Source organism: Elephantulus edwardii, unplaced genomic scaffold (genome assembly GCF_000299155.1).
Source record: "Elephantulus edwardii isolate Elephantulus edwardi_28Jun2011 unplaced genomic scaffold, EleEdw1.0 scaffold00010, whole genome shotgun sequence".
NCBI classification, from domain to species: Eukaryota; Metazoa; Chordata; class Mammalia; order Macroscelidea; family Macroscelididae; genus Elephantulus; species Elephantulus edwardii.
The window spans coordinates 12338329-12348723 of record NW_006399760.1 but is presented as its reverse complement, the minus strand read 5'-3'; the positions used below and the strand labels follow the sequence as shown (position 1 = coordinate 12348723).

General features: G+C 37.6%; 1 pseudogene; it reads right to left on the bottom strand.

The window, feature by feature from the left end:
- Positions 1–1399: 1399 nt before the first annotated feature.
- Positions 1400–4728, bottom strand: LOC102843456 (annotated as a pseudogene).
- Positions 4729–10395: the final 5667 nt, after the last annotated feature.

The following is a 10395-nucleotide window of genomic DNA, read 5'->3' as shown; positions in this document are numbered from 1 at the left end:
TTGATACTTTTGAGTTGTGGTGCTGAAGAAGAATACTGAATATTCCATTATTCCATGGAGTGCCAAAAGAACAAACGTCTATGTCTTGGAAAATGTGCAGCCAGAGTGCTGCTTGGAGACAAGGATAGCTGTCATAATTTGGACATGTAGCTAGGAGATGTTATTCCTTGGCAAGGTACATCATGTTTGGAAAGACCGCAGGTCAGTGAAGGAGGGAAATACCCTCAGTGAGCTGTATTGACATGATGACTTCAGCAATGGACTTGAGTATGTTGGAGATGATGTGAAGATAACAGAGAATAGGGTAAGATTCAGGTCAGCTGTTCATAAGGTTTTATGAGTCATACTAAATTTGATGGTACATCACAACAACAATATATAAGATATATTATTATTATGTTGTTATTATTATTAAGTGTCATAAAGTCATAGATGACTCATAGCAATCCTGTGAGTGAAAGACCTGAACACTTGCATAACTGTCATCGTTTCTCCAAGTTCATAGAGTTTCTGGAGGCAAGTTATTTCGGAAGTAGATGCCACTCTTGCTTCCAAGTTTGTTTTAATTGGGGAGCTCCACCCAACACTTTCCACCATGGGTAACCATTATCCATTTGACACATCAGTGTCACAGTGTTTAGCATCACAGCAACCATGAGTTACCTCTGTATAGCAAATGGACAGACCAGTGCTACACCATTTAGAAGAATGTTTGACCAAAAACAATTAAAACCAGGCAAGAGGGCAGCAGATTAAAATCACCCACCTTTGGCTTGGTAGAATAACTCTCTATCCACCAGGTCAACAGAGCTCTTTTTCTACGTTGTCATCGTTGTTAAGTGCTATCAGGGAGAACTGGTGGCATAGTGATAAGGAATTGCACTGCAACACAAAAGTATGCAGTTCAAATCCACCAGCTGCTCCTTGGGAGAAAGATGGGCAAAATTTTTCCTATATCTCTGAACTGTCTCTGAAAACCTACTAGATATAGGTAGATATAGGTTGGTTTCAACTCCTCAATACACAACAAAAAATACATATATAAAGACATGCACGAACTCAACCACATCCCTTGAGAAAACTTGCCAAGCAGAAACTATAACACATAAAATTTCATAGCTCACAATTTACATAGAAATAAGATTTGTGTAGTTGATTTACTAATTTCTTGCTTTAATAACATACTTGATTTAATAATATCCAATTCATTTCACAGGTAACAAAGCAATGTGTAGAATAAACCCAAAGACCTGTGAAAACCGATAGAAATATGACTATTTTTAAATTTTGCAATACCTAATTTTTCAAATTCCAAACAATGACTAGCATATTGCAACAAAAACTTGGAATTTGAGGTGCTAATAATAACTATAATAAATAATATTCTAATGATAAAATTCTAGGCTAACCACTGAAGTAATAACTGTTCAAACCTTCTGGACTATGCCTCCCACATATGCTCTATGTGGCCACTTAGAATTCAGTTATCCAATACCCAAAAAAGCTTCAGGACGCACACCTGCTCTGGGGTCAGCTCTCGGTCAGCACATGGTCCTTCTTGCACAACTTGGAGTCAGACAGCAGGGTCACCACACCTTTCTTTGAGGGCAGTGGGCAGGCCTGGCTGCCTCAGCTATGGCTGCATGGAGTGAGTTAACTGCTCCGAGGACCCAGGATCCAGGCTCCCAGTGAAAGCTGTCTTATTACCATCTCAGGTGAGGTCTATTTCTGTGAATTTCGTGAACCACTCCTTCAGGTCTTGCTTAGTGTAATTGGTAAAAAGCCCCCAGCTTCTTTGCTCACCTGGTGCAGGTGATTTTTGTACTCATTGGATGGGCTTCGACCTAAGGCCATCACCATCACCTCATTTTTACCAAAAACATCCAGCTAAGCTTCCAGGCATCCAGGTATTCAGCTTCCATGCATCCAGGTATTCTTCATCTTGCTGTTCCTCATTTTGGCCACAGCGGAGATGAAGAGGTACTTTGTACGTGTCCACTTTTTTCCGAATCTCTTCAATTAGGTTCTGTTTCACTTCTAAGCCTTTGTTGGCAGTTTTTGTTAAGAAAACTTTCTTGTCATGCTTGGATTTTGGCTTCGCATTTTAGACACATGTGGCAGAAGGTGGCACTGCCTCAGATGCCATCAGCTTGACACCTACTCATATCTTCCTTTAGAACAGTGGAACAAAATGTGTCCAGACCTATGGCATCCTTAGTATTCTGGCATCCTAAATTCCATCATTGCATTTACTACACTAATGGGGCCACTAGGCAGAGTCTCATGCCTTCTGATCCTCTACTTCACATGGCAGCCTCCTCCTTCCTGAAAACTGGTCTGAAAAAACTGAGTTGGACAATGATCTGTTGAGAGCCATCAGTTTTCTTAGGGTATTATTTTTTTAATAAGTATATCACCAGGCCTTTCTTCCTAGTCTGGAAGATCCATTGACCCCTATCTAAATGTGTGACCCTGGTGGCATTTGAAAACTTCCAGCATCATAGCAACAAGTCAGCCCTCACATTACAGCAAAATGGCAAAAGAATAGTGAAATCTGTAAGCATATTTGTCCTTATGAGTGAGCAATTTTAAATTATTCCAACAATAATAGTTTGACAACCTCCTGTATAATTATTACATGGCAGGTGCTCTCCTGAACATTTTATAAATAGTAATTCATTTAACATTATTCCAACTCACTTTTATAGGTCTTATTATGAAGGAGAGAGAGAGAGAGATACATAGATAGAGATAGATACAGGTATGTATTAGCAGAAAAAATGGAGGTACTCAGAGCATAGAACCCTAGTACCTTGTCTAGCAATGATACTCCAGAACCCCAGCTTTTACCAGTCTCTACTGTTTTTGCTGGGCTTCTTCATATGTCCATTACTCCACTTGACTGTGAGATGCATAAATTCAGTAGTTCTCTATCTAATATAAATTTCAGCAATTATCTGAGTGAATATGCATTGCTTCTACTAGGTTACATTGATCAATACTGAATTAAAAACTACAAGTTTAAATGAGATTTAGAGTTATTCTCTGATTGAAGATTTAGCAACAAAGACTGTGGAGTGTTTAATCAAAAGGTGATTCATAGTTTTAATCCTATGCTATTATTCCTTCTTCTAGCTTTAGGAATGTTTTAGTAATCAAAATGTCTGCATGGAAGACAAATAATTTTAAAGTCTTGAGTTATTGGATGTTCACAAATTATATAAGCAAAGTACGTTTAAACATAATTAATAGCATATATAGTATCATGATTAATGGGTTGAGACACAGCATAAGAAAAATATTTTCTTTTTTCCCAATAAGAAGAGAAAGATCTATGTGTCCATACCACTATACTTGAACATAGTTGAGGACTTTTGGGAAACCATTTCAATTACTATGAAAGGGGAAAGGAAAACTCCCATGTTTGGGAAAAGATAACTAGTAATAAAAAGGATTAAAGTCTGTACTATAGTCAATATAAGAATATATAAAAATAGAAGGAACCAAGTAAACATTTATGAAAATACATGTTATCATGTAAATACTTTTGTTTTTACTGGCAAGGGTATTTTTCTTCAAAAACAAAGCTTTTAAAAGGAAAAAAAACAATGCTCAGTATATTTAAATATCACGCAAGGGTCAAGGACTTTAATTCATAGGGTTGCTATGAGTCGCCTATGACTCAACGGCACAACAACAGCAACATAGGTTTGTATGTATTTGACTAAGATGCTGGACTGCATCTGAGGTGAGTTTAAGCTAGCAGAAGTTTAGGGCAATTAAAGATTCATTAAAAAATACAGATAGTATATTTATAAAATTTAAATATGTATCAATGAATGTAACATTGTTTTTTGTTTGTTTTTTTGTTAAGTACTGTTGAGTCATAATCAGCTCATTACTGGCCCTCTAGCAGGTTTTCAGAGACAGAAAATCACAAGGGAGGGTGCCCATCTTTCTCCCTCAGAGCAGTTGTTGGGTTTGAACTGTGTGTCTTTGGGTTGATAAAGCAATTCCTTACCACTAAACTACAGGAGCTCCCTAACATTGCTTAAAAACAATTTAAATAATGCTAAAAATATTAGAAACATCTTAATTGGATTCTTAATTGGGTAATGTGAACATTACATACTTGTATTAATTCAAAAGTATTTGTCCAGAGTTTCCCTCAAAAGCAGAGAGCAGGAGAAGAGTTTGTGTGCAGGAAATTTATTTGGGGAAATCCATTCCACCCTAACTCTAGGGAGCAAGAACATGGGACTGTGACGAGCAAAACAGAAAGGAAGGAAAGTCTCCTTGGACTGATTACCACTGCAGGGAAGTGGGGCTCAGTGACACTGAAGACTCCCTGTAAAATCAAGGGAAATATACTAAAGATAGTCCACATGAGATCAATGGAGAGAGAAACATTTCTCCAGGGTCCTGTCTCCACACTGGTAGAAGGTTACTCTGGGAATGCAAATTCCCCTGCCCTTCCAGGTGTGCACCTGCATAGATTTTTACATTACAACGGCAGGGAACTTGTGAACAAACAGCAATAAAAATATGATTCAACTGAAGCAGGCAAGACACTGGCTCACCTGACTGTGGAAGAATGCTACAAGTGAATGGACTGCTATGGAATGTGAGATGGGACACAATATCTGCAAGGCGTTTACCTACTTCCATATCAATGGCATAATTTCCGAGAAACCCAAGGCCGAAAGATTTTTCCGATAAGCTTCTCATTTCCGTGTTTTCTCTCATATTGTAACTATAGCTCAGAAAACAACCAAATAAAAGTTTGGATCCAAGAGTTATCTTGGGAGTTTCTGGTCTAGGAATATAATTTTACATATTAGGAAAGATAGAGTATTGTGTATATTATGCCATGTGACTTGGGGTAAGGCAAGATCTAGTTTTTTTCCCCTTTCATATTCCATTGTTTTTAAATAGTTATTATATGACCGAGATGCAATGATATTTTTTATTTGACATTGGACACCTTCTAAGTACTTGGGGACACAGCTGGAGTTGGGATTTGTTGCTAGGTTTCATCGAGTCAAGTACAACTCATAGGGATCTTATGAACAACAGATTTAACTCTGTCATATCCTGTGGCATCTTCACAATCTCTGACATGCTCAAGGCCGTTATTATTAGCTATTGTGTCAATTCATTCCACTGATGGTCACACTTTCTTTCACTGATATTCTACTTCTCCCAATAGAATGCCCCGCCCCGCCCCCGCAGGACTGACCTCTCCTGAAAACGTGCCCAAAATATGAGACAAAGTTTCACCATCCCTGCAAATCAGGAACTCCCTGGTTGTACTTCCTCCAAGACAGAGTTATTTTTTTCTTTTGACAGTCCATGTATTTTCAATATTCTTTGGCAACACCACAATTAATGATATAGAGTTTCCTTAGTAATCCTTATTAATTGACCAAAGCTGACTCAAAACTGACTCTCCAGTGGGTTTTGATACACTATAAATCACATAGAATGAGATTGCCCGTCTTTCTTCCATGGAGCAGCTGGTGGATTCAAACTACCTGCCTTTTGGTTGCATCACAACTCCTTATCCTCTAGTCCACCAGAGTTCCCTGGTATATAATGCATATTAATTTTTAAATATGATTATATTTTTCCATCACTTGCATCTAAGACAGGACAATGAATGAGGATGACCTAAGAAGTGATGCCTTCAAGCTGTTTGGTGTTGGAGAAGAGTAATGAATATCCCATGAATAGCCATAAGGACAAACAGATATGTCTTGAAGAAAGTACAGCCAGAGTGCTACCTAGAGGCAAAGATGGCAAAACTTCATCTCACATACTTTTGGCATGTTGGTAGAAGAAGTTATTCCATGGATAGGGATGTCATGTTTAGGAAGGTGGAGGGTCAGTGAAAGAGAGGATCAACAATGACATATAAAAGGATACTTAATTATTCTCACAAGATATACACTTATATTTTCTAAAAAAACAATGTTCTATCAGAAAACTTTCCAATAGGAAGATGAACAAAATCACTTGAAAGAGATGCTATTGCCCTCTTAGCTGAGGTTTAGTCTGTCTCTCAGTTTCTCTGCTGTCACCTGTATTGACTCATTGTGGCTTCTGTTACTGTAGTAGCTAATAAAATCAGTGGTTCTTCCTTCATCACTGTGTGTTTACTAGATATAGGAGGGTGACAGTACAGGACCACTGCCTAATGGACACAATCTTTTCCTGGGTCTCTTCAGTAAGAGAAACAACTGCATCATCCATGTTCTAGGGTTTTTATTGGACGAGAGGGAGAAGACAGTGTGTATGAAGCTCAATTGCAAGACAAGATCCTCCCAATCACTCCAAGTAAACTCCAGACAATTCCAGTAAAGACTAACTACTAGACTGAGACCTGTAAATCCTAGCAAAGGTAAGATCCTGAGAGACTTTCCAATCTGAGTAAATGTCTGATCGTTGAAATACCCAAGCCTTTAAATGTTGGTTGGAGTAGGAGGAGGGGGAAAGTAGTTAATCCAGGTAGGCAAGTAAAGACCTGTGACCAGGTGGGGTTTCACAGCCAATGTGGAGGTGGGGGCAGGTTACGGTTCTCTCCTCTATTTATCTTCAACTTCTAACTGATCTTATGCATTCCCAGTGACTTCATGAACTAAGCGCACAGAAAAGATGTCTATTTTTCAAATTGTGATCTAGAATCTCTTCTGCTTTCCAAACCTGCTATGTCATTTCTTTCTAGATATTTTCACTAGGATCTTTCAAACTCAACATATGGTTTCCCTTTATGCTGCCTCTCTCACTTGGCAGCTCTGAGTTTCCTCAGTGAATGCCATCTCAGAACAGCAATGGTACAAGTCTTTAGTTCTTTCTGCAACTCTTCTATGCCCATAATTCCATAATAAATCAACACTGACTCATTCTTGCTGTATCTTCCTTAGAGATGGCAGGTGTTGGCCATGCCCTGGGCACTACTTGAGCTTGAGATTGAGTACACCAATGAAGATGTTATATTTCCCTTAATAAGTTCTATCACCAGCTGTGAGAGATCATTCAGCAATTTCAAATCAATTGTCGTAGCATTATTTTCCATAGAAAGAACTGTGCTCCTGCTTCCTTCATCCCCTACAATCATTCCATTACAAATTCTCCTTTTTCCTCCCTAGACTGCTGCAGGTAAACCCAATCATGGTTTGTTGTTTTTGTTTTTTGGGTTTGTTTTTTTAATGAGATATACCACAATCAGAATCTTTCCAAAATATAAATTTTTACTATTCACCACTACCCTCCTTCTTCTGATTAAAAATGTATGCCTATGGCTTCTCGTTTTTACTGTGATAGCAAACATCTATAACACTGACCAGAAGTTCTGCCTCGTTTAGCCTCCCCTCACTTCTCTTGTCTCATCTTTCCTCCTTCTCTCCATTGCTATATCAGCCTAGAGAGATATTCCCTTTCTCTCCTTTCCTATACTCCATCCCTATCAAGCAGGAAGTTTTATTGCTTTAGCTTCTGTTTCACTATAGATATTGTCTCATATCATATTTCCCTTTACAATACTTACCACTGTGCTACCATGCCAAAGGTGGGTGATTTTTATCTGTGGCCCTCAGGCCTATTTTAAATTTTTTTTGGTCAAACATTCTTCTAATTGGTTTAGCACTGGTCTGTCCATTTGCTGTACAGAGGTAACTCATGGTTGCTGTGACGCTGAACACTGTGACATTGGTGTGTCAAGTGGGATAATAGTTACCCATGGTGGACAGTGTTTGATGGAGCTCCCCAATTAAAACAAGCTTGGAAGTTTGCCTCAGGAAACCCTATGAATGTGGAGAAATGCTGAAAGTTTATACAAGAGTTCAGGTCTTTCATTCATAGGTTGCTAAGAATCATCTACAACTTGACAGCACCTAACAACATGAGTATCACCACCATTGTAATGCCACATGTATGTCTGTAATTCTTTTTTTTCAGGGTTTTTAAGATTTTAAATTGACAAATAGACACTCCCTTCTTTCATCTGTATTTGTTTCATTTTAACACAAAATGAAGCAGATAGTTGACAATTTGCCTTTTCAGAAGAGATTTTGTTGTAGTTAATAATTGCTTTTGAATCAACTACAAAAGTAGACAAAATGACAGCTCCATACACAGCAGGTCAAAACACTACCCTGTTCCCACCATCCTCATGTCATGAGCATGCTTGAGCCCATTGTTACATTTAGAGGCTTGTTGTCCTATCACACACTGTTCTTGTCATCCGTAAGGTTAATGAATGCTTGGCTGCTAACTAAAAGGTGAGAGATTGGAACCCACCTATCAGAGGGTCTGCAAAAGTAAAGATACAGTGACTTTCTCCTGTAAAGATTCTTCAAAAGCTCAAACTATTGCTGTCAAGTCCAAACTGACTCATATCTGACCCTTCAGTGAGTTTTCAAGGCTGTAGATGGTTTAGGAGGAAGCAGTCTGTCTTTTTCCACTCCATAAAGTTTACAGCCTAAAGGTCAGTCATGACTGACTGGCTCATTGCATTTGAGTCAGAACTGACTCATAGCTGACCCTATAACAGGTTTTCAGAGGCTGTAAATCACATGGGAAGAGATTGCTTGTCTTTCTCCTAGTCCTAGCTGGTCCTGTAGGTTCATGGAGAGTTGAAATTTACTTGATGGCACACAAAAACAGCAACAGTATTTAGATGTAGATCATCAAGCCTTTGTTTTCCTTCTAAAAGGTAAGCTCCCAAAGATATCGTCTTAGTCTTTCCCTCTTCACATACATGCACACACCCCCTCTCACTTTTCCATCTTCAGACTCTAGCATAGTGTTGGGCAAAAAATAGGCTGAAAATTATTTGCTAAATAAGTGAAAGACATTCACACCAAGGCAAACTATAACTGAAGTAGTTTGCTCTTCATTAGAAGGTCATGAGCCTCAGTGAACAACAGTTTGCCCAAAGTGTATGTGGACAGCATATATAAGAATGGAGGATGAAGGTACATACTTAAAAAAAAAAATAACTTTCTAGTCTTTAACATTCAAATTTTGAAAGTCAAGATAGGGTTTGTAACAACAGGGAACAGTTAGAAAACTACCACAAATATGTATTTTTCAGTCTTTGTTGAAATCTACATTTTCAGGTATACTTTGCATTGTTTTCCTCAGCAATGTCCATACCACATCAGACCCAAACTTTGTCATAATTTGATTGATCTATTCTCCAGGACTGTTTTTATTTCTTTTAATGAGCTATTGCTGATTGTTTATATAATGTAAAGAATTCAGAATATGAATATTTCATTCATTTTTCCCTTTTAAGAAATCAATACAAGAAAGATATGCAGAAAGTTAAAACAGACAAAATTCCCCTTGCATAATCTAAGAAGTCCCTGGAAATATTCTCAAAATACATTGATGTTTCAATATACTATTGAGCAAGAGCTGACGTATAGCTGGCCCTCTAGTAGAGTTTCAGAGGCAAACTGTGTACTTTTCTCCTAAGGAGCAGCCAGTGGATTTGAACCACAAGCCTTTAGGTTGGCAGCACGACTCTATTAAGCCATCAGAGTTCCCTTTCTCAATATATAAACATTTACAATTTGAAGTTTGAAATGTAAATGTTGGCACTTGTAATATCATCAAAGGAATAAAATGACTCAAAGAGAAGGAAGCTTGCCCAAAAAATAATGTTCAGAACACATAGGCTGCATGCTTTAGGCAGTTGAGGATATAACCGTCAGAACTAACTTGTAACATGTTTTTATATGTATTTCTTTAATGTTTCTAAAATAATACAGATTTGAAGTGAAATTACTTCTTTTAACCTATATTATCTCTCTTATCTCTGAAATGAAGACTTCAGATAATTCTTTTAAAAATACCATATCATCTTCATGGACTATCTTTACTGATTAAATATATTTTGTCATTTCTCAGTCTTTCACTTGGTTCACTCTTTTGGTCTATGAACACTAAATGACAATCAAAGAACTATCAGAAAGAAAAGTAAGGAAAAAGGACTGAATGCACTGTTATTCCTTAATACAGGTTGTCTAGCTATAATTTAGGGAATCTCAAAGTGCCTCAGACATTTAAGTACTCAACTACTAGATAAATATTTGGTGGTTTGATTCTATCTTGAAGCTCTTTTCAAGAAAGGTATGGCAATCAACTTATAAAAAAAAATAGTTATTGAAAACTCTATCAGTAGCTCTGGCACAAATGGGGTTACCATGAATTAGAATTAGAGTCAAAAGCTACTTCTAATACGTGTTTAATAAATATTTATTTTTTTATTATTTTGCAATTTATCATATTCATCTTGTTCAGATCCATAATCCCTTAATACCAGCAGTCAGGGAATCAAAAGACAAGTTACATTGGGAAAATTTGCTGTCAAAGACCTTTCTAGAGGGC